The sequence below is a fragment of the Macaca mulatta genome, chromosome 5 (assembly GCF_049350105.2).
Source record: "Macaca mulatta isolate MMU2019108-1 chromosome 5, T2T-MMU8v2.0, whole genome shotgun sequence".
NCBI lineage: Eukaryota > Metazoa > Chordata > Mammalia > Primates > Cercopithecidae > Macaca > Macaca mulatta.
In genome coordinates, this window is record NC_133410.1 from 73,396,991 (window position 1) to 73,424,298 (window position 27,308).

Here is a 27,308-nt window from a genome sequence, read left to right on the forward strand (position 1 = left end):
AAAGTGTTTTTAATTACGTGACTAAAAATGTAATACACATTTGTTGAAATCATTTGGACAATAATGACAAATATAAAGAATAAACAAATAATTTCAGGCCAGGGATGGTGGCTCATGCCTGTAATCCCAGCACTTTGGGAGGCCAGGGCAGGCGAATCACGAGGTCAGGAGTTCAGGACCCGTCTGGCCAACACGGTGAAACGTCGTCTCTACTAAAAGTACAAAAAAATAGCTTGGCATAGTGGTGGGCTCCTGTAATCTCAGCTTCTTGGGAGGCTGAGACAGGATAATCGCTTGAACCCTAGAGGTGGAGGTTACAGTGAGCTGAGATCAAGCCACCGCACTTCAGCCTGGGTAACAGAGGGAGACTCTGTCTCAAAAAAAAAAAAAAAAAAGAAAGTAATTTAAAAAATTGTACCTCTCAGAATTAAGTGCTGATTACACTTAATGGAATCATTGTAGTAAGTAGTGGCTCATTTAATTGCACTCTTTTACCTATGTCTTTATTAATATTTTATAAAGTCAAGATAAATATATATAATGTTTGATTCTACTTTTCCCTTAATTTTATTTCATGTACTTATTTTCCTATAATTATTTTTAAAGATATGACCTTATGTAGAATCATATCTTTGAGTAGATTTTAGCTTTTTTTAACCATCCAAAGAATGCTAACACAAAAATATTTTATTACATTGTAAGTCTATCATAGTTACCAAAAACACAGATATTTGGTGTCAAACGACCTGGATTCTAATTCTATCTTTTATCAAATAATGAGTTGGATGATCCTGGGAAAGTTACTTAACATATCTCTAGCAATAGGAGCAGAGTCTTCTATTAGGTAAAATGGAATTGATAATAATAACTTCATGTGCTTGTTACAAGGATCCAGTAAGTTTATATTCTTAAAACTTGTAGCACATTGCCCAGCATATATTGAATTGAATTATATGTCTCTCTCTCTCTCTCTCTCTCACACACACACACACCCCCACACACACATCAGCCCATGTAACACTTACTCTGTCAATCCTGGAAAAATCTTGGCCTAAAGAGTTTTACACATTGAAAAGTCTCTTTACACATTTTGTTCATTTGTCTCTTAAACTGTTTGCTTAATATAAACATCCACATTCACTAAAATTGTTTGAGAATCCCCATATTTACGTGCACATATGAACATTAGTGCTATTTCAAAAAATATTTTCCTATTTGGCAATTAAAAAATTTTACCTATTTAAAGAAATTATTTTCCCTTATTATACATTGATTTACCATTCTATCTGTATTCATTTGACATTGAAATTTCCTATGTTTTCTTGGCAGAAAAGCAAAGCATTTGTTAAAAATTGTTGTTTTATTGTTTTTAATAATTCAACTATTTCTAAAATGCTTATCTGGCTAGAAGTTTCAGAACAATTTCAAAAATATACTACAATTTTTTTTAAGTTAATGGGAAATATCTCAAGAATTTCACAATTAAAGACTATGTTGTTTGACATGCAACTAAATATTCTTCAATTATTTATCTATTGAAGTATTTTAATTAAAAATCATGTGTAATTGTAGATTCACCTGTATTTGTAGAAATAACAAAGATAAATCCCATGTACACTTTACCCAGTTTCCCACGATAGTAATATTTTGCAGAACTATGGAATACAGCAGGTCCCAGTATAACACCATTTTGTTCAAAATTCTTTCATTATAACTTTGATGAGAAAGAAGGAATTCATTCTTGGCCAGGGTTACTGTCTGTGTGGAGCTTGCACGTGCTCACTGCGTCTGTGTGGATTTTCTCAGGGTACTCTGGTTTTCTCCCACATCCCAAAGATGTGCCTATTAACTTGACTGGTGTATCTACATGGTCCCAGTCTGAGTGAGGTGGGTGTGTGTAAGTGTGCGATGGGATGGTGTCCTGTCCAGGGCGGCTGCCTGCTCTGTATCCTGAGCTTCCAGGAGAGTCTCTGCCCACCCGTGGCCCTGAGCTAGCATAAGCGGCTAAATAATTATCTCATTTGTTTTAGTAATCTTTCTAAAATATATGCATGTTATGGCTCACATTTATTGGAATGTTTTAATATTAGAAACGTTTTGGTCTTTATTTAGAAGTTTGGTAGTATTTTTGTGACTAGAAATATGCCTCAGAAACTTAACTTTTATTTATGTCAATTAGCCTATGATATTAAAGGTTGGTGCAAAATTGTGGTTTTTGCCATAAAAGTAATTGCAAAATCCACAATTACATTTGCATCAACCTAAAAACATTGGTTTTATGTTCTTTCACTTAAAGTTGCAGTTTCCAAGAACCTATCAATGACGTTAAGTGAAGACTTAACTGTGCTATCACAACCAGGATAGTAACTATGACAAAATAAACAACTTTTATTCAGAGTTCCCCGATTGTTCTTGCATATATTTGTGCATGGGGTTTTGTATGTATATGTATTTAGTTCTATAATGTCTGTGTCTGTTAACGTGTCCACCACCACAGACATCATACCAGAACTATTTTATCACTGTAAGGATGCCTCTTGTGTTGCAATTTTATAACCACACCTACCTCCTTCCCTTCCTCCTTCACCCCATCTCCTAGTAACCATTAATCTGTTATCCATTCCTAAAATTTTACCATCTCAAAAAGGCATATGATTCGAATCATATAGCATATAACCTTTTGTGTTTGGCTTTTTAAAAGTTAATCATAATTTCTGTGAATAGAGCTACATTTGCATGTAATTCTGTGGATAAAACTGTATTAATGATCTGTTTTGTTTTATTGGTAAATAGTTTTTCATGTTATATATGTACCACAATTTGCTTAAACACTCACCTATCAAAAGACATCTGTTGGGCTGCTCCCAGTTTTGTATTTGAAATAAAATTGCTATTAATATTTGTGTACAGGTATGTGTGAGAACATATATTTTCATTTATCTGGGATAAATATCCAGGAATGCAATTACTATACCATAGGATAGTTGCATCTTTACCTTTATAAGGCACTGCTAAACTGTTTTACAGAGTGGCTATACCAACTATACCACTTACAGTCTCACCAGCAATTTAAGAGTGATTCCATTTCTCTGCATTCTAAATGCTGTTTTATTAAAACATGTTTTAATTATTGAGAATCTCATAACTCTTATTATCGGATAATTGAATGGATTTTCTTCATTTAATTTCTTTTATTAAATAATCCTTCTATTCTTCAGATAAATATGTGCCTTAACTATATGTTGGATTTTATTTCTTTCAAGTGCTTGTATTCTAGCACAGATGAACATGAGAAAACAAATATATATACATAGTGTGTGTGTATATATATATATGTAATTTTGATAGGTTAACATATAACAGCTGAAACATGCTAAGAAAAAAAGCTACAAAAGCTACAAAACCTACAAAAGCTGAAACACACTAAAAAGATGTGTGTGCATATATGTAACATGTATATATATATACATGTATATATAATATATATTATGTATAAAATAATATTCATTTGTATACCTACAAAAACTACAAAACCTACAAAAGCTGAAACACACTAAAAAGAAGTGTATATATGTATAGCATATACATGCATAGCATATATACATGTATACAATATCCTATAAAAATTTTAACCTATAAAAGCTAAAACATGCTAAAAAAAAAAACCCTACAAACCTCTTTTTAGTGTGTTTCAGCTTTTGTAGGTTAAGCTAGCAAAATTAAGTAAAGCTCATAAAATTATTTTATTTTTCTATTCTCTAGTTTTCTTCATAGAGTAAAAAAAAAAAAAAACATTTCTTACTTAATCTGAAACTATCTTGAAGCTGTCTGGAGAATTGCTTTAATAGGGATAATATTCACAATTTTGTTTAACTCTTTTTTTTTCAATTTATTTAGTGGATACCTGTCTATTTCCATTACAATTATTTATTGATTAATATTTGTCTGAGTTACTATTCTTAATTTACCAAATTCTGTCATTTATGTTATCCCATAAAAAGGATATACTTCACTGAGGTTTAAACTATGTAGCTAACCAAATCTTTAATTAATCTGGAAATTATAAAAATACCAACACACAGAATGAAGTAATTTCAGGCCAGGCGCCGTGGCTCAGGTCTGTAATCCCAGCACTTTGGGAGGCCAGGGCGGGCGAATTACGAAATCAGGAGTTCGAGATCAGCCTGGCCAACATGGTGAAACATCATCTCTACTAAAAACACAAAAAATTAGCTGTGCATAGTGTCGGGTGCCTGTAATCTCTGCTACTCCGGAGGCTGACAGCAAAATTGCTTGAACCCTGGAGGTGGTGTATGTGTTATTACAAGTGTGTACTATCACATTAAATATCCAATTTATGTTTGTCATTTGTGAATTTCATGTCTGGGCTGCCAATTTTCTCCTATTTTATTTAGAGTTGTGGCATCATATTTACTATTGCATTTGGCCTGTAAGTTTCTTTTTTTCATGATAGTTAACTGTCTAAAATAAAATGGAGAGTTACATATCTTTTTCTGTGCCTCGAAATAATTTAAAGTACAAATGGAATTATGAGGTCCCTAAAACCTAATCGAAAATATTCATGTGACTTTATTTAGCTCTAGTGTTTGTTTCCATATCTGCCATGTCATATGGTCTTCTTCTTGGGTCTATTTCTGCAATTTTCATTTTGATAAAAATCAAGTGATTTCTCTTAAGTTCAAATGTGTGATTGTGGAAGTATATATAAAATTATATTTTTACACTGAATTTTTTAAAATTATGTCTTCTGTGTGATTCCTAATGTTGATTTTTTCCTTAATCCAAGTAAGAGCAACACATAAATTATCATTTCTATATTTTTAAATATACAAGTTTGGAATGTATTGACTTGTGTATTTTTGGATTCTAAGTGCACTTTAATCATTATTTGACATATTCCAGAAGTAGTCTCATTTAATATTTCTGAGAGTTTTAAAAAATGTTTCAAATTGCAGATTAATTTGTACAAAAGTAACTTTTAAAAAATATTGGTACAAGATTGTTGTATAATTTTTAAATGTATGTCAATATTTTGTACCCTAAGGAGAGATTTTCATTCTTTTTTCTTTTTTTGCTCTTTTTTTTCTTTTTCTTTTCTTTTTTTTTTTTTTTTTTTTTCTTTTTAAGACAGAGTTTGGGTCTTGTTGACCAGGCTGGAGTGCAATGGCACAACCTCGGCTCACTGCAACCTCCAGCTCCCGGGTTCAAGCGATTCTTTTGCTTCAGCCTCCCGAGTAGCTGGGATTACAGGTGTCTGCCACCACACCCTGCTAAATTTTTGTATTTTTAGTAGAGACAGCGTTTCACCATGTTGACCAGGCTGATCTCAAACTCCTGACCTCAGGTTATCCACCCGCCTCGGCTTCCCAAAGTGCTGGGATTAGAGGTGTGAGCTACTGTGCCTGGCTAGTTTTTCATTATTCTTTATTTAGATCTCATACATTTCTTACTAAGTTATCCCTAAGCAATTTAAATATTTTTATTATTATAGATGGATTATTTTCTTCTATTATATTTTCTTGATGTAAGCTATTGAAATTTTTTCCAAACTTTTTAAAATTATCTTACTTATTGGTGATAGATTTATGTTAAAATTATTGAAATTTCTATTGTTTATATGATTTTCAAAAGATAATTATTCATGCTTTCGTTTCCTAATTTCATAGCCAGAATTTGTTTTTCTTTTTAAATCCAAATAAATTACCCTAATCAAAATAGTAGTAGTGTTTACCTACTAAGTGTGGATGCTGGTTTGAAGGTGGATATATATTTTACATGTAATAGACAAGACTTCTCATTTTTTTGCATTTTGAGTCTACATCAAGCATGGATACTGACTTTTGTTTTTAAACATGGCTTCTTATTGCCAATATAATATGATCCTGTACTTTTTCATTCTGAAGTATACTGATATAACTTTTATTTATAATTTCCTGATACCGATTCTTGCCATAATTTGCCATGATGTATTAATACATTATTCATTAAATGTGCTATTGAATTTGATTTACTAATACTACATTTAGCCTAATTTAAATGTCATTCGTAAGTACAATTAGTATTATCTTTTTTTTTTTTGAGAGTGTTGAGAATCAAAGCTATTCTTGTATCATAACATTTCTAATAGTCTCTGGAATATTGTCAACAGAATTGAAGTTACCTTTTAATTCAGTATGTGGTGGCACTGGTCTGGTACATATACAATGGGTAGTTCTTTTATATTTTCTATGTCCCATTATAATCACATTATATAGATTTTCCAACTATTTTGAAATCAGCTTTGGTCAATTTTTTTTTCTAGAAAATGATCCATTTGGTACATATTCCTAAATCTATTTTTATGAAGACCAGTAAGTAGTTACTGGTAATTTTTAAAATTTCTTCTTTATCTGTATCTTTCTTATCATTTTTTACTTGGTATGGTTTTCTTTCGTATAATTAGATGATTGAATTATATAACTTTTCATTTTAAAATGCTAAATCTATGTATTTACCATATACATTGCTTATATTTATACATTGTATATATAGCTTATAATATAGACTGTAATATTTGAGTATTAGTTTGTGTCTCACTTATATTTGTATAATATATATAGCTTACATAATTGTATATATCTACATATATATATTATACTGTTTTACTTTATTCAAATGTATTAAGGCTTGCATTTATCTTTATGAAATATCTTTTTTCTTCCTCAAATGTTAATTTTACATATGTAAAATTTCATGCATGAAATAAAGCTAATTATATTTTGGGAACACCTATGTAATACATTAAATAGTGTGATAAATAAACATATATCATGTTTTAGGCATTCTACATTTATGCTTTTATTGCATTAACTACTTTACCTTAGGGAATACAGTTCCAATTAAACTTTTATTTTTGACTATCATTTTTTTCTCTAAAATTTTTATTTTAGAGTTTTCTTTTTGTGTGTGATGAAAGCAGTATCTTTATTTTTAAAAGTTTTCAGGGGATAATAACTCATATATTGTCAATTGTTCTAATTATCACTAAATGATTTTTTTAAATCTTTGGCCTTGCATTTTCTACTTGCTTGTTCTTTGTTATAATGCAGAAGATTTTCTGCAATCATCAATATCTCATGATTCATGATGGCAAAGTAGAAGAGGCAATACAAATTTTATTGAAATCAGTGTGTGAATGAGCAGTATATTTTAATTAGTAGACTTCACTCTAAGATGATCTGTGTGAGGTTGTTCTTTTGTTAGGATAACTTCCACTCTTGATATTTATAGATCTGCTCTCTTGGATTGATCAGTTTCCCCAGAAAGAAATCTTCAGTATCCTAAATTGTGTGTTGAAAGCTAACAGCAAGCATTCTCAGAGCTCAGTAGGAGAATGGCCTAGGTTCCTACTGTCCAGTAGAGTTTTATTACATTCTAATGTGTTAAATAGTGTGCTCCATAAATATAAATCATGAATCACAGAAGCAGAACTTGATATAGATATACAGATGCTTATGACATAGAGGGAGATTCTATTCAGGAAAAGAAAAGACAAAACCTATAGCAAAGCGAGGGAAGCCAAATAGAGTAGAGGGATATCTGTTGTCAAAGTTAAGTTGTATCTTAGGCCTGATCCATAGTATAGGAGTAGAAGTGTAATCTAGGACAGGAACCTCGCCATAGAATGATTTTGTTCCTTTGTATAGTAATGCATTGCCATCTATCCTCAGAGAGGTGGTGAAAGTTACATAATTTCAGTGCATGTCTGAGAAAACAAAGGTAAATTCTGCATGGAAGGTCGTAGACATAAGTTATTACTCACTGTCACTATGGGATGAGAGCACTTAAGAAAAGTGATATGGTTGGCTAAAGTACTGCCATTGTAATAAAAATGTTTGTGTCCTGTCAGAATGCATATGCTGAAATTCTAACAAGGTGATGGTAGTAGGAGGTGGGGTCTTTGGGAAGTGATTAGGTCATGAGGATAGAGCCCTCAAAAATGGTCAATGCCCTTATAAAGAGGCCTGAGAGAGATCCCTTTCCCTTCCACCACGTAGGACACAGTGAGAAGGCACCATCTGTAAAGAAGGAAACAAGCCCTCCCCAGACACGGAATCTACTTCCGCCTTAATCGTGGACTTCTCAGTCTTCAGGACTGTGAGAATTAAATTTCTGTTGTTTGCAAGCTACACAGTCTTTGGTATTTTGCTATTGCAGCCTAGATCTACTAGGACAGGCACCCAAATGCCAATGCTCTAGCGTCCAAATTATCTCTGATTCAATTGCTCCACATAGTAAACTGGCTGGGTACGGAATGTTCTAGGATTTTAACTATGCCTTAGCCATTCTTAAAGCAATAGCTTTACTTAATTGCACCAACTACAGCTACACTTTCAGAAGAATCCGGTGCCTCCAATTCCTATTTTTAAGATTTTGTGATGTGATTCATCTTACGTGTGAAATTCCCCTATCGCTGGCTTATGGTCTAATTCTCTTTGCTTTTCTAAGTCACTTATGACTTATTTGATTTCTAGTTGTAAAGTGTTGTTTCTGTCATGCTCTATCTATTGTTTTGTTATTCTTTGCTTTATTTCCTCATGCTCTTTTTATCCATTTTACTTTCAGAGTGATTTCAGGAGGGAGAAGTTGTAAATATGCAATTTAATCTGTTTTATTTAAGCAGAAGTCACAATGATTTATTTCTCAAATGTATTCCCATTTGAGAGATGTGTTCTAAGAAATGTGGAATAAGAACGATAAAAATCAAGATGATGCAATAAGAATACTTAAAATGTACTTGGTGCTAAACATTGTTTAAACATTTTGTATGTCACCTTATTTAATCCTGACAGCATCCCTCAATAGTAGACATGATTATTCTGAGACACCTGTTGTTACTATTATTGCTCAGCTGAATGATCTGTAAAATGTAGATAATAATTGTACCAAGCAGATAGGTTCCTGTGATCATAAAATGCATAATTCATACTTTTAATTCTATGAATTTTAATCATAAAGTCATACAAATTTATGACTTTAATTTAATGCTATAAGATATGATTTATTAGAAGTTGTAGAATAGTGCCAGGCATACGGCCTGCACCTATGCTAGGCAGAGTATTGTTTCCCCTCCTTCTCCCAAATATATCCACATGCTAATATCAGAAATTTGTGAATAGTTTGTTACATGGTAATATGGTTCAGATTTGTATCCCGGCCCAAATCTGCAGTCAAATTGTAATCCATGTTGTTGAAGGAGGGACCTGGTAGTAGGTGACTGGATCATGAAGTGGATTTTCCCCTTGCTATTCTTGTAATAGTGAGTGAGTTCTCACAATATCTGGTTGTTTCAAAGTGTGTAACACATCTGTTTTTGCTGTCTTCCTCCTTCTCTGGCTGTGTAAGACATGTCTGCTTCCCCTTCACCTTCTGCCATGATTGAAAGTTTCCTGAGGCCTCACCAGCTCCATGTACAGCCTGTGAAATCATGAGCCAATTAAATCTCTTCTCTATAAATTACCCAGTCTCAGTTATTTCTTTATGGAAGTTAATTAGATGATAAATAGATTATACTAGATTATCCATTCAGGTGAATTGAGTGTAATCAAAATGATTCTTTAAATGTGGAAGATAAAGGCACAAGAGTCAGGGAATATGTAGCAGTAAGCAAAGTCACAGGGATACAACATGAATCCTCAACTTGATCCCCTTTAGCTTAAAAGATAGAGAGGGGTGCAGTACACAAGCTAAGAAAAGTAGTTCTAAAACTGGAAAAGGCAACACAAGGGATTCTCTCCTAGAGAGAACATTCAGGCTTTGTTTTAAACCACTAGAATAGTCTACTTTTTTGAAAGAGTAATAGGAAACAAATACAGTTCAGTGTGTATTACTTTTTATAAACTCAATGTTGAAGATGAAGACAATGAACAAAAGACAATTAAGTAACATTCCTGAAGTCATATTGTAAGCTTTAGAAGCAGAACACAAACTCAGATTGCTTGAATGCAAAAATATCATAAGCTTGTAACCACGATGTTACCATTTTTAATGTTTATAATACTACAAGGAAAAAATTCAGAAGAAAACACAGCTGAACTTTCCCTGTATAATTTTTAAAATTATCATTTATTACAGTAAAAAATCAACTGAAGTATCAAATAATTGCAGTTTAAATTCCAAGGGGTTGAAATATTGCTAATTAAATTCTGAACTCTATCTTGTAAATTAATATTTGGTAAAAACAAACTTACAATAAAAATTATAGAAAATACACAATATATTTATATGCATTTTGGTGAACTCAAAGAAAAACATTTTATTATTGTAGGTATACCTATTATAATTCATTAAAAGTAGAAATATTTACAGTTTCATTCCTGACAATCTTAAGTACTATGATACTCACATAGAATTTCAGTAAGTTTTCATAGTTGAGTTGAATATATTCAAATCATCAGTTTTTTAATATAGTAATAGAAATGTAAGTACGTACAGATTTAAAAATTTCTATGATAATGGACTACTTACAGTGTATGCTAGGTAGGTGTGTATGACTGTACATAGCATTTTTTTTTTTTTAATGGGGGAAGATAAAATTTGAAGTTTCTATTTACTTAACTCTCTATGCATTGCTGCAATGTGGTCAATTATTTAAAAAAAAAAAAAAAAAAAAAACCTTGTGTACTTACGAAATAGTATATTTCAAATAAAAGAATCAGCCTAAGCATGGAAGAGTGTATAAGTGTTAGATATATGTTTGTCAAATGAATAAAAGAACAATGTGAACAATGTTATGTTTTCAACTGCACAGGCACAGAATAATATGAATTGGGAGAGAGCAGCGTTATTAATTAGCAGCATTATTTTATATATTTGAGAAAATAAAGATAATATAAATTACAAAAAAAAACATAAATTCCATGTGCAAAATTTTGGTAATTAGGTTTTATTTTTGCTATAATTAAAAGAAGCAAATGGAATAATCTTAACTATATAGGAACACTTTAAATGTACTTCTAAACTTATAAATAAGGGACATTTTATTAATGTTTTAGATCTAAATATTTGTTGTAAACCAAGCATAAGTTATATTTTTATTTAGCATTGTGATCAGATCATTATGGATATATGTAATCTATTTTACGTACTGTTAAACAACTCAAGAGAATTCTGCATATGTTACAGACAAAATATGTGTGAAACAAAACATTGTATAACAATTTCATAAGAAATGTGGCTATTGTAATGATACAAGTATATAGCAAATGTAAATAAAGTGATTCTTTTATAATTAATTAAAATCTTTGTGTTTTACATAGTGGCATGATTATTTTCTATATCCTATAGAGAATATTATTTAAAATAATTAGTAACTCAGATACGTGGTCTGTTTGGCTAGATTAGTTGTGAAACTTTCTATTGTATATCTTTCTTAATGAGCCTTGACAGAAAACTCCAATTTTTGTGTATTCTTTTCTAGCCAAATGTATTTTATTTATGACAAACGTTAGTAGATAACAAAAGATGGTTATTTTGCAGACTTGAAAATAGAAGTGGAAAAAGAGTTTAACTTTTGTTATAAGAGGGTAAACACTAATGGTTTTATTGTACAACAAGATCTTGGAGAAAATAATCATTTGACAACAAAATTAAATATTTCATATGGTCAACTCAAACAATATTCCAAGTCTACATTTTAGCCAGAAACAGAATCTTTTTAACTACTATTCAAGGGAAACATATATTTGAAAAGGAGAAAATAATTCAGTTATGTTAAATTAAACTTAAAGTTTAAAACAATCCTCTATATAAGCAGTAAATACCTGTCATACTTTCATATGAAAAAGTTGTAATTAAAATTAAAATTCCTGTACATTTTATATAGTTGATGATGATTTGTATCTTTGTACATATAGCATTCTGATTATTTTTTTCTACTTTGTATTTGGTTTAGAAGACATTCCATAAATAATTTTAATTTTTAATATTTGTCTTCCTATTAAATTCCTTTTCTTTCACTTTGTTCTATAGAAATGTCATCATGACTTGTCGCTCTCCCTAGTCAGTCATCCCTCAGATCTCAGATGAAGCTTCTAAACTTCGTGGAGGAAGAGACAGGCCTCTTCCACTAAGGCAGATGCCCTGGCCTTCACAATTCTGTATCAAATTTGCCATACATAATTGTTATCAAAGTTGCAATTATACATTGCTTTGTATTCGTTTTTAGAATTAAAGTTTTGATTACTAAATGTTAAGCTCCATAAGAGCAGAAACTGTGTCCAGTTTTCTGTCCTTAGGCTTTTCCTATGTGTCAGACACATAGTAGGTCCAACAATACATATTCATTAAAGGGATGATTAAACTGGGCTAAGCTACCATTTTATTTTGAAGGCAGGAGTGGTTCATTTGAATTGTAGAGTAAGTTATAAGAAGTAAAAGGAACAAATATGTTTAAAACTCAGGTAATAAGATTATGATTTGTTCAATCTTTTCAGTTTTCATGTGTTAGTAAAATGATTTTATCAGGAATGATATGGTTAGAATCAATTGATATGAGTTTATAAAACAAAAACAGAAAATCACTAATGTATTATATCTTCTAACATACAGTATTTCTAAAAGTAAAGTGAATTCACAAATATCTAAACAGATTAAATTATATCCTAATTCAGGGGTTGTATCTTTTACTCTTATATTATTTTTTGTTCCTTGCATTTTTGGCCAATTTTTCACATTCTATACTTATGTAGAAGGACATTGTATTTAAAAAAAAAAACTCATCTGTTCATTTTTGTTATAGATCGCTTCTATTCTTTTCTGTTAGTATATTCAAATTAGAAGTATTTTCAGTGCTTAAAAGATAGTCAGACATGTGTATAATCTCCTCAAAAATAAAGAATGGAGGAAACATTTTGACAGATAAGAAAGAAGTAGCTGTTTTTCAGTTTTTAATTAGTTTTGCTAGTAGGAGGTACACATTATTTTAAACAAAAAAGAGGAAATCACCATTTTTCCTATACAGTAAAAATAACATTCTAGAATTATAAAAACATTTTGAAAACAATCAAAGCCTTTGCATTACTAATTCTAAGCTGTCTACATAAATAATATATAGAGATTTGAAAAACAAGTAAGATTTTGTAAATTGATCAGACTAATCATTAAACTGATTTGTGACTATAGACACTATATTAACTGTTGTTTTTAATACATAGGATTATATTCTTGATTTTATCAGGAAAATCCTAAGGTGTAAATGTGCTGTTCAAGTTTGCAACTTTGTTTTCTTCAGCTTCTAGGCCAGATTTGCAGTCTTAATTTTTTTGTTTGTTTTTCGATTTACCAATAGAACAGATTTGCACTGCTATGTTTAAAACTTCTTGATTTGGAAATTTGGAAATATAATGAGGGGATAAAGATTGGCATATTTCTGCTTATGATTTTCTATATCTGCACACAAGAAAAGTTCAACAAATGGGCTACCATGTAGACATTTTATTACATTTCAGGCTATATCTATATATCTATATTTATATCTATCTATCTATCTATCTATATATCTGAAGAAGATTACAGACACATAGCAATCTCAACTGTGAGACTCTAAAAAGAGGTGTAAACTATGAAAATTTCTGCAACTTCTGAAGTGTACAGTTAAAAGAAGTGAAGACACAGATGTTGACAACAGAATCAATAGAGGTGGCAGATCTTTGTGGGATGGAGAGAGTGTCAACAGAGAGTCCTTGATGTCTACATGTAGTGAGAAAAGACCTGACTCCCATATCATACTCATTTTTTAAACAGCTTTATCACAGTACCGCCAGTGAACTAAACTTTAACATCAAGGGGCACAGTAGAGTAAAAAATAACACTTTTGTGGATCACAGTGAGTAGTCCAGCAGTGAAGTATTTTTCTTTATAACCCAATAATGCTGGCCTGAATAAGTGTTGAAAATGAATACGAAACACTTACTGAACTCTTGCTAACTGCCAGGCCCCATGATGGACACTGAGAACAGCCGATTCCTGCCCTTAAGTTTTTCCCAGTCTGATTAAGGAGCTAATAACAAATAATTACTCCAGCTCATAATAAACACATTGGAAGATGTTTTCATACAAAGTTATGCGGGTAGAGAAAAAAGGTGTCTCATCCAGCTGGAAAAAAATAGAATAGTTTTGGGAAGGTTATACATTATTTTGGGAAAAAAAAAAAAGTAAAGCAAAGAATTTACTATGTAAAGGTGCAAACCATAGAGATGTAAAAAAGCCTGCATGTTCAAGTAAATACAAGTGATTTGCTGTGATGAGGCTCAGGGTACATATGGGAGTACCCACAGAAGATAAAGTAAAAGTAAAAATAAGATACAATAAAATAATTTAAAGTAAAAATAAAATTTAGGACATGGCCAGATTTCAAGGAGCAGGCAGAAATTCTCCTTTGTGGTTTTGAATTTGTTCTCAAATCTCAGGAGATACTGATAAAATTCTAATAGGGAAATGACAATATATGTGCATTTTGGAACGATCATCTGGCCATAGCTTGGAAGACCAGTATATAGAAGAGGATATCTCTGTGAAAAAATTTAGGGAGCGGCTGTATTTGACATTGTGAGTCTTTGGAAAAATTAAGGCAAAGATAATGAACATAAGTTGAAAGCTGGAATTATCATTAACACAAGAATTATATACATTTGTAACTAATTTGAGATAGATATAATTAAAATCATAGATATAACAAATCATTTAAATGGCATTACTAATGTGTGCTAAATGCTTTACCTGGATTGTATTTTTCAATTCTTAAAATATCTATAAGAGCAATATTATTATATCGTAAGTTGAAAATGGGGAAAAGAACCTCAGAGTACTGATTTGAAGGTGGGAGATTGTTTAAGCCCAACAGGCCAAGATTGCAGTGAGCTGTGATTGTGCCACTGACCTTCAGATTGGGCAACAGAGAGAGACCCTGTCTCAAATGTATATAGAGTGGCAGGCAGATATCCTCCTGAATAGTTTTGAATTTGTTTTCAAGTTTAGAGAGATACTGATGAAATTCTAATAGGGAAATGACAATAGATGTGTATTTGGGAAGGATATATATATATAAATATTTATGTGCTAAGTTATGTGTTATATATTATATAGTTATATATTGTATATGTTATATATTATATATGTAATATATCTGTTATGATATCAAGTATATGTTTACTATTAGTATAGATTACTCTATCAGAATAATTGTATGGAGAAAGTTCAAAACCCTGAGTAAAATCAAAATAAGGCGATGTCTCTAAGAGGCATGAGCTATTCTCTATGACAGGCAATCTTTATTGAGACACTAGAAGACAGAGATTCATCATGTACATAACATATTTAGAGTAAAATTTAGAAAATGGAATGGAGTTAAAAGCCTATTGGAGTATTTAATGAAATTTTCCATTGTTCACTTTGTATACATGAAGGGTAAAGTCAGTGTCAACTTGGAGGTTTGAAAGATGTGCACATATCATGTTGTATGACATAGTTTTCACTGAAAATTGATTTTGATACTCAGCCCTGTTACACAATCTGATTTTATTTGATTCAGATTTTTTTTAAATATACAGTTATCCCTCTGTATCCATGAGGAATTGGTTCCAGAACTACTGTTGGATACCAAAACCTGTGGATGATCAAGTCCCTTATATAAAAAGGCATGATATTAACATTAGCATATAACCTACCTACATTCTCCAGAATACTTTAAATCATCTCTAGATTGGGAATAATACCAAATAAAATGGAAATTACTTGTAAATAGTTGTTACACTGTATTGTTTAGGAAAAAAAATGACAAGGGAAAAAGTCTGTACAGTTTTCGGTATAGATACTTTTCCCCCCTAAATATTTTCAATATGCTGTGGTTGAATCCACAGGTGGAACTCATGTAAGAAGAGGACCAACCACATTCAGTAGAAAATCGCAAGTTATTTGCTTGAAATAAGAGCTATATTTTTAAGTAGCATCTCTTGATAAGATATAGAAGGGAAACAAATTTGAGTGTTTAAAAATTCACATTTTTCACATTAGGGAAATGATCCATTGGTTATTCTAACGTTGAGAACTCTGAATTTTAAAAAATGGATTTATTTTTGTGGCTGATAAACATGTTCCCGGGCATAACCCAGACAATGCTAATTAATAATATAAAGCTACAAAAGAGATTTCAGCAATTATTTTGTTGATACTAGTATCAAATATTGTGTTTTAAAATGGCAGCATCATCATCAAAGTTTTGAGATTTTTTGATATTGAACAAAAATTATTTAACAAAGTAATTTTTATGATTAAAAAATAAACATGAAAATTCTTTACCTATTTTGCTCTGCTTTCTACACCTCTACAATTTTCCCATGTTGGTGCTATCAAAATAGTTGATAAGCATGAAGGAATAAGTTTAGAATCTTAAAACAATGCAGTATTTATGCTTGAAATAATATACTCAACATTTTTACAGAGTGAAATGAAATTACATAGTCTAATCACAAACACTGCTTTTGTAATGGTAATTTTCTTACAGAACAACTGCTATCTAATAGCAAGGTAGTTTTTTCCCATTGTATTGCTTCAGGATTAATTAAAAATCTTGTTCTAGTGCATTACAAATGGCAATCAAACATACCACTGAAGATTGGTTGCACTGGTGATTATAATTATGATTATTATTCTGTGGCTTTCTTGTGGTTATAATTATATAATTTACCTTTATTTTCATGAAACCCTTCTAAATCCCACCAAAACCAAAAAGCTCAAATATATAATATCCATATCAATAAGATTGGAATGCGTGCCTTATGAAGATTCTTTATTTTTTTTTTTCAGAGTTTCATTCTGTGGCCTAGGCTGGAGTGTAGTAGTGCAATGGTGTACTCAGCTCACTGCAACCTCCATCTTTGGGTTCAAGCAATTCTTGTGCTTCAGCCTCCCACGTAGCTGGGATTAGAGTCATGTGCCACCATGTCCGACTAATTTTTGTATTTAGTAAAGATGGGTTTTCACCATGTTGGCCAAGCTGGTCTCAAACCCCTGACCTCTCGTGATCCATCGCTTTGGCCTCCCAAAGTGCTGGAATTACATGCATGAGCCACCATGCCTGGTCAAGAGGACTCTTATTAGCAAGTAAATTATTTCACCAGTCAATGTTGTTGAAAAACTTTATAACCATTTTATCTAAAATACTCAAATATGATTTGCTAAAAGCAACAGTATTTTTGGCATGTACATTTATTATAAAATCCTCCATGATATGAAACCAGATTTTTTAGTTTTCTTTACACATTCATGTCCTAAATATTTTTGCTTTAGATATGGAAACTCTTTTTCATTTTCCGATACTTTTTCATAATATACAGTTACATTTTATTGCAGCGGAGTCTATCTTCTTATAAATTTCTTCCCATTCTATTATTAAGTTCCTTTTCTTCTTCTCTCCATGATGTTATTCCCCAGATTGTAAGTTTTGATTCCATGCTCATTTTAGTCTATGTATTTTGTAGATGATTTCAATCTACACAAGTGGGTCTAACTATCGAGTATGCTGATGTCTCCTGAATAGATCTTTCTAATTGACCTGAGTTCTCAATCTTTGAGCTCTAAAACTTTATATACAAATGCCTTCTAGACATTTTTACACAGAAAACACTCTGTGATCGCAAAATTAACATGTTTGTATTGAACTCATCAGTTTTTCCCCAAAGCACCATTTTCTGCTTCTTATGATGTTCCGTTATCCATGGATTCCACTTAGGGTTCATACTCCCCCTTGCTCCTAAGATCTAATCAGCTAAGTCTTACAGATTCTATCTCATGGGGATCTGTTAAAATCCGCCCCTTCTCTTTATCACTACTCTATGGCTTTTGTTTAAGCTACTCTCTTTCCTGGGTTATAAAAATCACTGGACACCTTATCTGTCGTCTATTAGAATTCTATTAGATGCTGCCTGTCCCTCTCCTTATGCTCCCTTCAGAATGTATCTTGAGAGAAAGTCTTGGGTACAGGGAGTTCACTTGGTGACATTATTCCAGGTGAAATAAAACAGGGAAAGAGCAAAAGCCAAGAAAATGGTGAATGGTCTAGCTTGTCACCAACATGGAATCCTCTGAGGGCCTTAGAATTATCTGCTTGGGAGATATAAAAGGAGATCATTTGTTTCATGGTTCTCATCCTCTTTTGTCAAATGCTAACCCAAGAGTGTGTACTCTCCAGCCCTACCAGGTTTATGCATGTATGAATACTGAGTGCTTTGGGAGGTATCCAAAGGCATGGCCTATGAAAAAACCCAAGATACAAAACAAGTGATATGTGCCACATTTTCTTAATCCAGTCTGTCACTGATGGCACATGTACGCTAGAACTTAAAGTATAATAATAATAAAAAAAAAATTTAAAAAAAAAGAAAGCAAGTGATGCAGTGAACAAATGGAGGTGAGGTTATTGTTAATAGTAACAGGTTACATTTGGTCAAAGCTGTTTGCTGCAGCAACAGCAGGAGATGAGCTTAGAGTCAGGCATAAGCAGTGTCTCATGAATGCTCTTTTTATGATACAAATTTGATTATATAATGTGATGCATAAGGATCTGCATAGCTTCCCTTAACTTTTACAATAAAGAGTAAGCTCTTTTGCATAGTACCTAAGAATTCTCTAGGAATCTGTATCTGGCACTGAAAGTCTGAGTCAAATTTCTTCTTCTGTGATCCTGTGTCTCCTAGAGTATACAAAGCAGGTACATACAAGAGGCTTTCCTTATTCAAGAAAGCTTAGTAAAGGAAAAAGACGCTCAAAATAAATCCATTTAAAACCAGAATCAAAATATCATAGGAAATGGTAGTTGTGGTGATGCTGGTGGTGATGCAATAGGCTGGGGAACAGTAGTAGAAAATTTACATATTAATAAAATGAAAAAGAACAATGTAGATTATTTTCTTTTAAATTTTCATGAGTCTTAGGACTCATGATATAGTACAACCGTACTTGGAGTTTTAAACCGTACTTGGAGTTTTAAAATAAACACATTTTTAAAACATTGCTTTTTGCATATAATGTTTCTGACAGCATTTCATAATAGTGTGAAATTATATACTTTATTAGAGTTCTAGTTTTTCAAAAGAATCCATGTTATTTTTATTTAAAAATATATAGTTTGCCTCAACTTCCCCTGAAAGCTACTATAAATCATGATTTTCCACACATTTTTGAAACATATACAATATTATATTTATCAATATTTTCTTCTTTGATTGTTAATTGCTCAACCTTGTGCAGTCTTCATTTGGCAGTGGTTTTATATGTGCCTGCAATAGTAGATGAACATAATTCTATTGACAAAATGAAGGTGTGATTCTTGCAAGATGTGCACTTTCACTTTTTAGCTAATTTGCATTGTATTTGCACTGCATTGACGAATGTTTACAGAAGACTACAGTAAGCGAACAGAGTTATCAATAAAGAACTTGAGGAAAAGAACAGAGACATTAGGTAATGTTAAGTGGCTGGCAAGGGAAAGACTTGGAGGTATTTCACTAGAGAATAATTTTACAAACCGTCAGTTCCTTAGTGATTATTTCCATGCTATAGAAAATTTTCTGTATATACTCAACCTCATATAACTGTGAGGATTCAGAGAAGGAATGGATAATGAGAATACACTGCATATTTACTCTTTATTCTTTTATTATTCTTATAGGAACCCTCATGTTCTATTAAAATTGCTACTGTACTCCTGTGTCTCCAATTAGACTATAATTTCTGTAAGGTTTTCTGACTTTTAATAACTATAAAGCAATGGCAATAATAGACAATAATTGATTATATAATTTACTCTTAGACAGTAGTTTTATAAGACCTTTATTAGAATTATCTCTTTGACTTTTCATAACAACCCTAGAGGACACTGTGCCTTTGAGGTACTGTTGTGATTCAACTTTACATATCAGCAAACTAAAGCAAAGAAGATTAATTCATTTCCTCAAGTGTACACCAAATAAGTGGTGAAGCTGGGATTCAAATCCACGTTGAGCATAAAGTGCTTATATTTCCTACAAAAAGGCAATAGAATAAGATCCAGAGTTTGATTAGATGAACCACCTCCTTTTCCTTTTTCAGAAATTGTTGTAGGTGATGTTGTGTTCTTTTGTTTGTTTGTTTGTTTTGGAAATACATCAAGAGGCATAAAATGTCTGGCTGTTTCTCTCTTACTGCTGTTAAGTTTGACCAGGTGTTTGAATACAGTCAGTTTGATAGTTTTCTTTTAATCATTCACCTAATGATTTGTGAAGCTTAAATCAGATCCGTTATTGGTCATTGCAAAATAATGAATTTCTGATGATCATTCCATCCACATTTATTAAATAAATTTTTATAGAGAAAAAATTCACACATAAACTATAGAAATAATTGGACAAATAATAAATTATTTTCCTTGCTTTGTGGGCTTTGTCTTTTTATGTATACTACTATTTCCATCTTTCTTGATCTAACTCCTGCACATAGAAGAAAACCTTGAGATCAAACATTACCTCTTCATGGAAGTTTACCCTGACTGCTTACTTCAGCTCCATTTAATGTTCTTCTGTGTTCTATTATAGCCTTACTCTCTGTCTATGATATAAAAATAACCTCTGAAGGATACATTTTCTCTCTGCCTTCCTCACTAAAAGACATACACCTTGAAGACAGGAATAGTTTATCATATGCTTTTCTTTTTCCAGGTCTTAGTTACTCTGTTTTCTGAATATTGGATGAACAAAAGGTTGAATAAATTAATGACATTGGAAGATAAAAATGAGACCGTGCATTGTGAGTTCTACCACTTCTTTACACCATATTTTTTCAAGTACTGAGTGAAAGAATAATAAATACATAAATACACAATTATATAATCTGAGGAAATACCTGCAGTTCTGTTCTTTTGAGAAGACATGGAAGTAGAAATGATTTGCTCATATAAATGAACATGTTATTAAAACATTCCAGCAATGAAAGACATTTACCTCATTATGGTTATGTCAGTTCTCTCTAATGCTATGAGAATGTAAAAGAAAATTTTCTACTTACAATAGCACTTGCCTAAATAATGTAAAAATGAATACTGTAGTTTGTCACACATGGATTTAATCAAACAAAACCAATAAAAGGCTCTGAACTCTGAGTTAGCTTAGAATACCATATTGTTACTGGACATGTCTCGAGGAATTTTCCTGATTAATACATAATGGGATTTGTTTTAATCTACTGAATATAGACCTATGTGCCCACTTTGTCCTATCTGAACACTAGCTTCCAATTGTTAATTGGCATTATCACTTTGACAACTATGTCACTTTCTAGTTCTTAAAAAATTCTGCCTTTTCCCATTAATGAGCTATTCAATAAATTGCTTCACTAGAGATAATAAGTGGCTTTGTAGTTTTCCTTGTGCTTTCTTTTTATTTGGAGGGATTAGAAATATGATAAAAGCTTTAGACTGTGACCTACTTACTAGATATAAGCCACGTTCCTACTATATCCACATTCTTACCTATACCTCTCAATGTGTGTGTGTGTGTGTGTGTGTGTGTATTTAAGATTGTATGTAGTAAATAAGGTCATTATTATTATTTTTTGTACTAACGCGTGTCATTAAGGATGTGAGTTACCCTTTGGGCAGCTTTTATTTTGTTTCTGTGTAAGTTCAACTACAGACCCATTGCAGTGGATTGTCACTAAATTCAAAGTATTTTGTCTAATTTCTGAGGCATGGGTAAAATATAAAATAGGGTTTATGATCCCACAGTTTGAGGCCGAACTGAATAGGTTTGAATTCCAGTTCTGCCACCTTATAGGTAAGTGGACAAGTTATTTAACTTCTTAATATTTCTGTTACCTGATATGTCTACTGTAACACTTAAACAGGTTAATCAATATTAAGCACTTATAATCATGTCTGACATACAGTAAGCACTTAACAAAAGGGTTAACTATTGCTATCAATCATCCTGTTCATGTTTCTTGATATATTCACCTATGCTATCACATTGCCCATTGGGTGAGATAGTTTCTCTTCATGAACAATTACAGTTTAAGAGCAATGAGAAAGGAAATAGATCACAGTATCTGCTGTATCTTTATGCACGCAATAAAGTATGCAATTCTTAAGCAAGCAAAATATATTAGAAGAAGCAAAAAATAAATAAATTCACCTGAGGAAAACTGCAATTATTCAAAGTTAGAATAACCTCAAAGCGATGATGGAAATATGATGTTTCTTTCAAGACTGCATTTCTAAAGTGCATCTAAGGAATATCTCGTACACAATTTTCATTGCTGGCTATTGTTACTAGGTGACTGATAGGAGTGTTAGGTTGTGATGTAATATATGATATAATTTAGTTAAAAAAATGACTCTTTGAAGCATGGAAAATCCACACCCAAAATATGCCACACTCTGGTCACTAACATTATATAAGGAAATACAACGTTAGAGTTATACAATTTCTTAGAGATAAAATATAAAGTAATGAATTAACTTGTAGTTTTTGTAAACTCCCTAATATAAAACAAGGCCAATAACTAAAATAAATGCAAATAGTTCTTTTTTTTTCTCATGTTTTTGTGACCTTAAAATTTCTTTTATAGCTTCCGTTTTAGAACAAAAGTCACAAAATTTCATTGTTAATATAAAATTAAACAACTTTTGAAAAATTCACTACTTCCTAGGAAGACTGCCCTAAAAAGGAATACTGGAAATGCGCTTGTTCCCCTGCTTTCTTGTTTTCAAAACTTCAGGTGTCTCTTCGATATTTAGAAGTAAACTATCCTGTCTGGAATCCCCTTTCTGGTTTGGGTTAACCATTTTTCCAAACTGATCTCTCTCATTTGTATGCTTTTCTAATGGAGAAAATCTATAGCAGTCCAGCTGTTTCTAATTTAGTAACTCTGGATGTCTTTGGGAAATGACAGCTTTACTCTTTTGTTTAAATGGAGGTAGAATGTTTAACTACATAATAACTACAGGTTAAAGAAAATTTTCCCAGTCCACATTATATAAATAAGAAAAACAAACATGTGTTTTCACAGTCAGCTAGAGGGAGAGGAAAGCTTTGCAATTTAAAACTTCATGTCTATTCTTTGAAAGAAGAGAATAGGCCTTACGATTCGCTTTCTCCAGTGAAAACACGTACAGATCTTTTTCTTCTCTGTCAATGATTCTTGTATAGTTTTATTAATATTGGCATTTGTAAATAATACTAAATATCAAATGCTAAAATAGAGTGCCTCAAAGGTATATGATTCTTCTTTCATTTCAAAAAATATTGTAGTACCATTAAATTAAATGCAGTTAAGTTTTACTCAAGGAATTAAAATGAACTTTTGATATTTATTCACAAAATTATCCTTAGGGCTATAGAACCAGCATATGCTTTATAGAAAGATTCAATCTGTGGATCCAGTTAAATATAACATATACTACCAATTTCAAAGTTTTACTTGCAACTAGAAATTGAAATAATACTCATTTACAGCTTCTGTGCTTCCTGTTTTCCTTGCGCTTCTCTCTTTTAGCCACCTTGCTGGTACCCACATATATGCCGCACAGATGAGATTCTAAGCTATCATAAATCTTCCTCCTTATCCTTCACAACTGGCTGGAATATTTAACCTAAAAATGTTTTTTTCAGTAGCGTTGTAGGAGAAAGTTTGGTGGGTGGTGTTGCCTCTAGTAAATAGTTCTCACCTGAGCCAAATAGCCATTTTTTTTTCTTTTTATTAAAGTATTCTCTTCTCTAAAAGCAGGACTATAATAATTATTTTATATGTGTTTAATCATCACCTATTTTATATCATTAATTTTTCTTTTAATGTTTTCACATTCTTCAATATGAGCTAAGAAAATTGGCTTTTCTTTACCGTAACATCTGTTTTTCTCTGATTCTCTAACTCATCTGCCCACCAGGAAGCTAAAAAAGGCACATCAAATGGTTGAGTTAATGGTAAATATTGTGTGTTATTTCTGATCTCTTTTCATTAATATAATCTTTTGATGCATTCGATTATACATATTTTTTGTTTTTTTATCTTATCCACAGAATTTTGAGCAGCCTAAAAATTATTATCCTACACACCCCATATGTGCCTACTAAATATATGTGTACATACATGTAGAATATCTGTATTCACATATATACACACATGGATATATGTACACATATGTATATATATGTGTGTGTATATATATATGATTTTTCTTTCTAAGGTTTAAATTTTAATGGTCTGGAAATGCTACTTTACAAAAAACTTTTGAATATCTTATTATTAAAAATTATAAACAGTTCTATTAAGAAAAAAAGCAGTTTCTTTAAGAGATTTAAACTGGCATGTCAAAGAAAGTGTCTAGGGTAACAGCCAAGGATGCAGAGATGAGTGGGAGAAAGCCAGGCAGAAAATTGAGGGAAAATAAATATTTCAGGCAGAGAATCAATAGGAAGTTGTGAAAGAACGTAGAAAATATAGAAAATAGTAGAAGTTTAGATTGACAGGAATATATAAAGAAAGGGCGAGGGACAGCTGGTTTTGTTCCCTCCTATCAAATACTGCTGGCTAGATTTGAAATAAGTCAAATTCTGTGCAATACCTGGCTCATGAAGTCAAACTTTGGCCTTTGGAATGCCAAAGACTTAAAATTCTGCCTACAAGATGGACAAACAATAGAAAAAAGTTTCAAATATATAAGAACAGATCTTATATATAATTTAATTAACCAATTCTATAATCTTTCAAATTCTACAACATATCTGTGAAGTTATGCAGTAATTCTGTAATGTATTTGAAAATCACACATAGGAAGAAATTAAAGAAAAAAAAAAAAACGTGTTTCTCTATACTCACAAAACTTCTGACACCAAATGTATGTCGTATTTTTCCATAGCAGCCAATCCTCTAGCTGTCTGGACACCAAATGAGTGCTCTGCAATTTACTCCGGACACTGACTACCTGGAGTTAGTGTAGACCCCATAAGTTAAGGACTCCAGCCTATTAGACTGCCACCCTACACTTCAGAAAACAATCACAAATCCTGGGTTGTCATCTGTACTTCTGACCAACCAGCCATAAATCAAGGGTCCCCACCACTCCCTAGACAGGTTTGACAGTTTGCTAATAATGGCTCAAAAAACTCTGGGAAACACTTACTTATATTTATCAGTTTATTATGAAAGATATTATCAAGGCTATAGATCAACAGCCAGATGAGGAGGTTTACAGGGCAACATCCAAAAAATCCTGCACAGAAGCTTCTGTCCTCTTAAAGTTGTGCATGTGGAAGTGTTCACCTATTCAGAGGTAAAATTCAGAGGAAGCTCCCTCACTCCTGAATTTTGGAGATTTTTTGTGGAGGCTTCATCATGTAGTCACAATTGATTATTCACTCTATTTGCAGTCCTTCTGTCCTCCCTGGAGGATGGGAAGTGGGACTTAAATTATATGCTTCTAATCACAGATTGGTGTTTCTTGTGATCAGCTGCCATCCTGAAACCATCCAAGAGTTAATGCATTAGAGCAAAAGATGCTCCTATTGCCAAGGAAATTCAAAGGAATTTAGGATCTCTGTGTACAATGCTACTATTGAAACACGAAAAGTTCCCTTATCCCCCTGGCAGGGCATGCAATGTGGGGTGTGACTCACTTCTTAGGTGACCCACTGCTCATACTCCTAGGGAGAGCACGCAGACGGGCAGGTCGTGGGGAGCACCAACCCCATGGCCACATCAAGCATTGAGTGTTTACAACTCCTGGAGCCCCAGCGGGTGTGTGTTACAGTGTGCTCTTTCAATTTTGCCATCTGCAGTCAGTTTGTGTTAATCAGTTCAATTAGATCCTATGCTTTATCACAAGGAAAGAAAGCTTTCTGTATCCCAGGGTTCTTGACTTGGTATAATGGAAAAATTTGTTCACAAGTGGTCCTGGAGAATGAGTGAGGAGGTTTTACTGAATGGTGGAAACTCTCCAAGATGGATGGGGAGCCAGAAGAGGGATGGTGTGGAAAGATGGTCTTCCCCTGCAATCGGGCTGCTCAGATCATCCAGGCCAAATTCTGTGTCCTCCCATAATAGATAGCCTGTTGGCATTTGCTTGTGTCTGCTGCTGTGTTGTTCTGCAGGCATGCTCCTCTTGATGTCCAGCTGCTTCTATCTTCTTCTGCTGGTGTTTTCTTCTCAGCGTCTAGCTGCTTGTGTGCCTGCCCACTAGGATCTCAGGGTTTTTATAGGCACAAGATGGGGGCATGGGGTGCTAGGGTGGTCTTGGATAATGCAACATTTCGGCACAAAAACAGAAATACCTATCCTCACTTAGGTCCGTGGCCACAGGCTCTGGGGTGGAGACCTAGCCAGGGACCCGCCTTTCTTTACCTAGTACTTCCCTCTCCCCACCTCCCATATTACTATCAACCCCATTACCCAGAAAATTACAGGAGTTCAGGAGCTTTATGTCAGGAACATATGGCAGAGACCAAATCTCTATTTCTTGTTATGTCACAGAAATAAAACATTGTTAAATAAAGGTAATCCCCATGGATGTAGACAATGAGACATTCTGTAAAGTCATTAACCCATCTCAAAAAGGAAAATAAAATTTTTTAAATAGGTTGAAGTTTCACTCTTAATAAAATGAGATGACTTTTATAGACTTTTAAAATAGACTTTTCATAGATTTTTGTGAAGCAATTGCATGATAGTTTTTTCATTAAACATTTTAAAAAATATGAGAACTGCAGTATTTTATTCTGGTTGACTAACCTCCTCCACTTGTATTTTGGCTGCCTGGTTAATGATGCAAACATGAAGGGGCGATAGACAGCTGTGTTGGGAGGACATGAAATTATGACTCAGTAGACCAGTTTTCTTATTCACCTTCTGCAAGATAAAAATACTACCTGTGATAACTTCAAGAATTAAACCAGGTAAATGTGTGAATTAATTTCAATAATATATAATATAGAAATCATGTAGGCTAATTCTAGTGAATGCCATTAGAAGAAAGAGGTATAACCATAATTCACAAAAGTGACCACTACCCTAAAAGATGGAATTGGCATGTAAATGTACTAAGTGATGAGTTCTTCCATATTTTGTACAACACAATTACTGGTTTTGTAATGCCATAATCAGTCAAGTGTGAAGATATTGTCTTAGAAAATGTTGATTTATTTTTAGAGTTTAAGGAGGCTGGCAGGCACAGAAGAACTTCCTCAATTAAAGTGTGAAGTTGACATGCAAAATACCTCAGTGTT